Here is a 7,618-nt window from a genome sequence, read left to right as displayed (position 1 = left end):
AGGAAGTAATGCAGTCACAGACATAATTTTAAAATGAAAATATTAACAAAAACACATGAATATTGAATTCAAATTAATCATAAAATTTTTTTTTTTTTAAACTGCACATTTGAGACCTATGTAGATATTGGAAGTACAAGTGGAATTAATTTGTGAGGTACAATTACAGTAAAGTCATACTGAAGACAAGTCATTGAGTTATGGGAATGTGTGAATTTAAAAGAGTTTTGTGTTTGCTTTGTTTTAGTCCAGAGGTCTGGATTTTGAAGATGGAGATGTCTACATTTCTTCTCATGAGCAAAGATTCCGCATGTTTTCCTCTGTTGAATATGAGGGCCAACTCTACATGACCCCGCAAAATTTCATTGAGTCTGTCACAATGGATGAGCCCAAATGTAAGTGATGAAAATAAATACATAGAATTATTTGCTTACAAACAGTAGCCCAAGCAAGTAATTGAATGTACAGTACTAGAAAAACGTGTGTGTTCTCTTTATAGGAGACAGGATATTGTTCAGGAAACTTATGTATTCGCCTACTGTAAAATATTCATACTTTCTAAAGGTGATGCATTACAATTTAACAGCTATCCACGTGTATTATTCTATAGTCTTCTTTCATGTGGTATGCAAGAATAATCTTCCTAATCCCATTGATATAGATGTGCTATCAAAATAGATCTGAACATGTAAGGGATAAATCATGAATTGTTTGCAGGTGATGCTTAGCACACACTCAGGTGTGTATTTAGGAAATTTAGTGTCTTCATAGAAATACCCATGATTGTAAATAACCCAGTGAGACACAACCACTACATGAAGCTAACAGCTTAACCAGCATCACTTTTAGTGCTCAGCTGTGTTACCAAAAGTATTCACCACAAAACAGTTGGGGTTCCAAAGGCACTATTTGTTGGTAAACAAATAATTAAATTTGTAATTTAAAATGTTAAGTAATCAATTCTTGCTTTAGGTGGTGATCAGTAAGGAGTCTATACTCCCAAAACAATTTCAACACATCATGCTTGCTTCTCATGGCGTTTCCAAACCCTATTTATAGTGTTATCGCAGTTCTTTCTTTCTTTTTTTTCAGTACAAGCCTTATGGACAGTTTTTTTTGTTTTTTTATGTAACTGACACTATTTTACAGTTGTTTTTTTCATTGTCTGTGATATACAGTGATTACTATTGAATATAGTGTACTAGTTACTGACATGAATTATTCTTATATGAAGGAAAATGTTTACGAACACAATGTTTTTTATCCTAAGTATGCCTTGTTCCATAAGTGATAGTGACACTTCTGGTGTTCTTAGTATGTGTGAGGAAACGTCTTCATGAAATGTATGGTTTTATGCTTTGGTTGTAAAGTCCATGGAGATGTGTACTCAGTGAAGATACTAGTTGTGAGAAGTATGCTGATAGTTAATTATCTCAAAGGAGACATCGTTTAGTTTTATGATCTCAACAGATAAAAACAATAATTTGGTTAAAGTATTAACATAAATCCTCTTGCAAAGTCTGTTTTAATCTTAGGCAAACACATAAAATGCTTACTAGAAACCGTTCATCTTCCCTTCTTTTGGAACATGTAATAAAAGATTTGTTGGCTGTGGAAAAAAAAAAAAAAAAAAGCTTTGACAACAATTTATTAACGATTTACAACATCTACCTTGTAGCAAATAAGCGCAATATTAGTGGGAATACTTGATAAATCATTGTAAGGCTTTTGGTCGTCATTTCTATATTCAGGCTTTATCTTTTGTGTTTGACTGAGTGTAAGTGCTTTTTTCTAACACTGAGAGTTAAAAACTTTATCCACAGGTTTGCAGCATGCCATAGATCTATTTTTAATCCTTTTTAATACATTTGCAAACGGAAATAAACTGCCTAACATTTGTGCATTAAACAACAGTTCACACAAATAAAATATCAACAGCCCCGATACAATAGTAAAAGTGAACAAATGGTAAATTCATACACAGCACTGGATCTGAGGAGTACAGTTTCCTTTGAAAAAAAAAGATAATTAACAGTCCTTTTGAACATACCAACACCACAAGTTCTTTACAGAAAATGGAAAGTGTGTTACTGTAAATGTAAAGGGAAATTACCTCCTTTTGTAACAGTTGTACAGAAGAAGAAAAATTTTAATCTTGACAATCCTAATGAATAATAGTGCCGTGTAGATGGTATCAGTGAGAAAATGAGGTTGTGAACACTATTATAAAACAGTGGTTAGCCAGTGTTTCAACAGTTTGGGATTTGCATATCTCAATATTGAAAGTAATATCCACACAGCCCAATCTGTAACCACATCTTCATTTCTTCAGATTATGATTTGTACTATATTCATATAGGTGTTTTACACAACTTGTCACAGGTTTGTTTTTTTGCCTGCAATCACTATTAAAATTAAGTATGATATACAATGTAATCTTTCTTACTGTCTGATAATGTGGCAAGGGTTGTTTTAAACCAAGCTCTGGCAACATAAAAATTGCATTTTGGTGGTCTTCGATAAAGCTTTTCAAGGTAGAGGATTTTATGCTTTTACACCTGTTGATTTTGGCGGTGGGAGCGGCTGTAGGAATAGTCAGGGTGGGGTCTTATAGATACAACTGTTTGGTAATGGTCAGTAGATGGCTCATGTATAACTTTAAACACTCAATCATAAACTCTGAGGTAAAAATACAAAAATGGAATGCACAGTATCAATTACATTCAGATAAGTATCTTTGATTTAACAATCAACATAAAATGGATTTGGATTTATGTCTCTACAACATAAATCCAACAATTTAGGCTTACTATTTTTACCGGTAACCTTAATTTTATTTTTTTTTTAGATTGCATATAACCAAAGGCATTTGTGAGATTTGAAGTTCACTTGTGTTTGCACAGTTTCAATTCTAATTGTGTGTTGAGAATTTCAAGTTTCCTTCAAAGTACTTGAACCATTGCTCAAGCCTTTTCTAGTTGGTTGCTATGTGGACAGACAGAAGCTGTTAGGTTCTGTTTGCCTCGAATCGTGTTGTGTTTCAGATTTTGCCAGTGTAAATTGTCATCCTTTTTAGAATTTAGACTTTGAGCAGTCTCATAGCAAGGCACCAGCCACAGAGTAAATAAGGAATACTACTGAAGAACTTTTGACCGTGGGTAAATAGCTGACTGTATTGGAAAAGGCACAAGAACACTTAGATAAATGGGCTGTAGAACTGATGTTTTTTAGTTCATTGCTTGTAAATGTGTCAGTTTTGCCGTCAAGAGATAAATGTAGTTTGGCTTTTCTTTCTACAGCCTATTACAGACTTATGCTGTCAAGTGCTTTTTAGCGTTGCTTAGTAAAGAGCTTAACATTAGCATAGTGTGTTGATGACATAAGGGTAATTCTCCCTGTTGGCAGAGCACATGCTGATGCACAGATTCAAAATATTTCATTCTGCACTTGAACGTTTCAGTGCTTTGAGTAAACAAAACAGACCGCTGTCTAAAAATCCTATAGTAGTATAAAAGAAGAAATACTAACATTAATGCTGCTGAATACCAGAATGGCTAAAATAAGTAGGACACACAAACACTGAAACCAGAGCGCATGGTGATACTAAAACTACCTGCTTAGTAAAAGCAAGCCAATATTACCAGATACAATAACTATGTATTTATTTATTATCTAGCATGTACTGTAGCATTTTGTAAGTGTTCTTTAGGTCTGAAAAGTTTTTGAGACAAATCAAGTTGTATTCTAAAGGCTAAAAGCTGCTTGAAGTACGCTTTGGATAAGAGTTCTGCAGTTCAACTAATAACTAATTTTAATAACTCAAAATAATGTAAATATAGTGACATTATGTAATATCTTTAATGGTGTTACTGTTATTTGTATTACTTCCTATTTGCTCTCATGCATGGATGGAACCAGTTTTTACTTGTCTTTTTTTTTTTGTTGTGTGTTTTTCGACTTTTGGGGTTCATCTAAAGAGCATTTGATACAATGTCCTCACGACTATTTTTGAACACTGGAGATTTGCAACTGCCTGTACTGTAGCAGTAATATGGAACGTTTTATATGACTTCTAATGTGTCAAGACGAGGGTCATTGTCACAGCTATTATCAGGCAATTGTGATAAGTTTAAGACTTTAATTAAACAACAAGCACTTAAGTGATTGTTTTATGACTCCTTGTGTCTTGTGAGGTAAGACTTTTATTGCATATTGGAATGCACTACTGAAGATTAGATGAAGGGTTGTGAACTATTTATTGGTTACTAGTAACTACTGAAATACCATATATCAAAAGGTGTTTTTTGTTATTTATATTATGACTCGACCTTTAATTAAACTGTAATGAAATATTCTTTAATGTAGTAGTCAAATGAATGGTCCAAAATGGGTCATCAACTTGCTTAAGTAAGTTTAGTATTTGTATTAAAATGGTGTGTGTTCAAAGTTGTTTATTTTTGTCTCTCTAATCTGTGCCTTTTTTAAAAACCTTTACTAGACAGGAGACAGTGGAAGTCACTTTCAAAGCAGGTAAGACCTTTTTGACAGAAATAAATTCACCAGTTACCAGAGCTGAAATCAGTTCTGAGCTCTGGCCAAAAGTTTTGCATTGCCTTATAGAATTAACTAAATGTGCTTTATAAAGTCGAATGAAACTTGCTGAATAATGTTACCTTAACATATTGAAATACATAACGCTTAGTAGTTTTCCATGTACTTAATTGAAAAATGTGAAATATAATATAATATAATCTAGTATGAAACACTGTACTACTATTATGGCTTCCGGTAGACTTTTGCAATATTTTGTAATTTCTTTGCATGGTTTTAAATATAATATCTAAATTATGTTCATATACTTTTTTTATGTCTCAGTCATAACATTTTAGTTGATGCAAAACTTTTGGCCATAACTGTATATTTTTAATTTATTTATAGCACAAATATTTTCCTTTCAGATGTCCTATGATGCAAAACTTTTGCACAACACTGAGGCAATTTAGTTACTTCATGAAATACAATAGTAAAAAACACAGACAAACAATTACAATAAAAAATATCTTAATATATATCTAATAGCATTTATACAATACAAACAACATAGTCCTAAGTTGTATTGTGTTTTATAGGAGTTGGAGCAGATACTTGCAGCAACACCACCTGTTTGGAGAGGGACATCAAAACTGTTTCGAAACTTGCGTGATGGAGGTAAGGGAATTAGATTGCTAAGAGAAATTGGTTTGGTGATAAATATAGCTTACACATGTAAACTGAAAACGGTTGTGTTTATGTTTTTGCAAACATTTTGTTTACATAACAGTGCATTAATATCATAATTGGCATTACAGCCAACAAACCTGCTATAGAGGGATATATTGTGTCGATTTGAGGGGGAATGATATAACTGTTAAGGTTTAGACAGCTATGGTATAGGGATTCCAGTAAGTTTATTAGGTGTTTTTTATTTTTGTTTTGTTTGTTCTTTTGATTGCATTGCTCTACCAACAGTCAGTTCCAGACTACTTGCAGAACATGTACACAACACTATCTAATTTGTCAGACATCTCTCTTCAATTTTTGCTGTTGCCTTTTTTAATGTAATGCTAAATAGTAAGAAGAATAAGTTACATTATAAGTGGCAGTATCTCATTTATACCAATTAGGGATGCAGTGGTTATCATTATCCCAAACCAAACCGAAACCAACACTTGCATAAAATTCAAAACCAAACGATACCAGTAAAAGATAAAACCGAACCAAAACCTTGTTTTATTTATTTGTTTTTGTACAATGAAAAAGCTTTGTGTGTCTCAGGACTAAGCTGGTGGCAATGCTGGATGCTCATCACACACTTTGCTGCATGCAGACAGTTCATAATAACGTCCCTTAATAATTTAAGATGGTAACATAAGTCAGAAGTTATGACAAGACTTACCGTTTTGTCTTCAGCAGGAATAACTGCGGCTTCATTCTTAGTCTGGGTGTTCAGATGCCTAGGGCTGTTTTCTTTTTAGGTTTGTTGATGAAATGTGCTGGTGCTAATACTGGCTGGCAATCGCAGAAACGGTACCCTAGCTTAAACTTCTTGTTCAAAAAATGCATCCTAAGAAGTAAAAAGCTGATTGCAACAGCCAAGTTCAAAAGTATTGAAAGAAAATAAAATATTAGCATTTTGTGTCCTGAGTTCTAGCTCTAGTTTTTTGCTGGCATAAATCTAGATGACACTTTAAATGTAATTAATGGAAGTGTTTCCTCATCAATATCCCTTAATACAGTATTGTATTATTTCTACATTGTGCCTAATTGTATAATGCATTGGTAGGAATGATGCAATAACATTGTATTTGCCTTATTTATCATAGCTTTAAAAAAAAAAAAAAAAAAAAAAAACGCAACATGTGTATAATAATGGTATTGCTTGATCCCTTGCAGTTTGGTTTCTCGGTTTTAAACTATTCATCTGAAAGATGAAGTTGTCATTGGATCTTTGAAGAGTTAAGTCCTGCATTCTGTATGTCAGGTTTTAGATGTTTTCATTCTCTTTTTTTATTTGACTTGAATCTAATACCTGTTCTGGAACTGGAACTGAAACTGAGGGGCTGTGCTGGGCTGAAGCTTTTTAATCCTGGCGTTAAGTTTCGAAGCTCCACACAAAAGTATTAGAGTGATCTTTAAACAAAGCTCATCTTTGAAAATGTACAAAGCTGTTTGAACTCTGCAGTGTTGAGACAAGTTTCATATACCAGCCACTGATCACTGTGGACAGTATTATCTCTAAAAAGGGCATTGAATTACAGTTCAGACATTGAAGCTTTCTATAAAGTGATCTTGTGGAATTTTTTGTATTGTCTAACCACATTCTCTTGAGCTTTGGCTTTGTTAAGGTAAATTTATTTAAATCACAAGAAAGACACTGTGTGGCATAAGTGCTATTCAGAAGGAATGTTAAGTATTTATTTAAAATCAACTTCTCTGCACTGTTTGAAAAGTGTATACATGAGTAACTGATTTTAATGGCATCTCCGTATACATTGGAAGAATGTCACACTTGATAATGTAATACAATTTTTTTTAAAAAAATAGTAAGTATTACATTTACTTAAAATACTTTTTTTTTTTTTTAAATCTAATTGGCAAGGTTGCATTTATGATATATTTTGAATCAGGTTAAAAAATAATAATAATGTTATATCTTTGTTTTGGTTTGCTGTTTTTGATAATATAAAAATAGCAGGTCTAACATGGTTACTTATTGAAAGAGCAATTTAAGTTTTAACACTAATATTAGATATTTTGAAGAACAAAAAGCAATTTTGAATTAATTGAAGGCAAAACATTAGGCTTGCCAGTTTATGTATATTTCTAGTACTGTTACATTAAAAGAAAAATTATATATATAATGTGTATATAATGTGTGTGTTTGGATGGTGCGCAGATAATCTCCTTTCCCCTTTGTGGTTTACTGCGGCATGTTTTGTCTGTGCAATAGCCATTCCAGGATCTTTCTCCCATAACACTCAGTGCAGTCAACCACAACTATCTGTACTCCGGTCATTATCTGCAACTACAAACAAAAGAGGGAATGCTTTCAGGGCCTGCTAGATAGCTGCTTCTGCTG

At 32.9% G+C, this 7,618-nt stretch overlaps 1 long non-coding RNA gene across 1 annotated transcript; it reads left to right on the top strand.

Annotated features, from left to right (window-relative positions):
* Positions 1-251: 251 nt before the first annotated feature.
* On the top strand, positions 252-7,058 carry LOC121312610. The gene is made up of 3 exons (XR_005949885.1): positions 252-395; positions 4,499-4,530; positions 5,130-7,058. It is a non-coding gene; the product is annotated as an uncharacterized LOC121312610 (long non-coding RNA).
* Positions 7,059-7,618: the final 560 nt, after the last annotated feature.

This window comes from Polyodon spathula, unplaced genomic scaffold (assembly GCF_017654505.1).
Source record: "Polyodon spathula isolate WHYD16114869_AA unplaced genomic scaffold, ASM1765450v1 scaffolds_4125, whole genome shotgun sequence".
In the NCBI taxonomy this organism is placed as follows: Eukaryota; Metazoa; Chordata; class Actinopteri; order Acipenseriformes; family Polyodontidae; genus Polyodon; species Polyodon spathula.
This window is presented reverse-complemented; position numbering and strand designations above follow the sequence as displayed.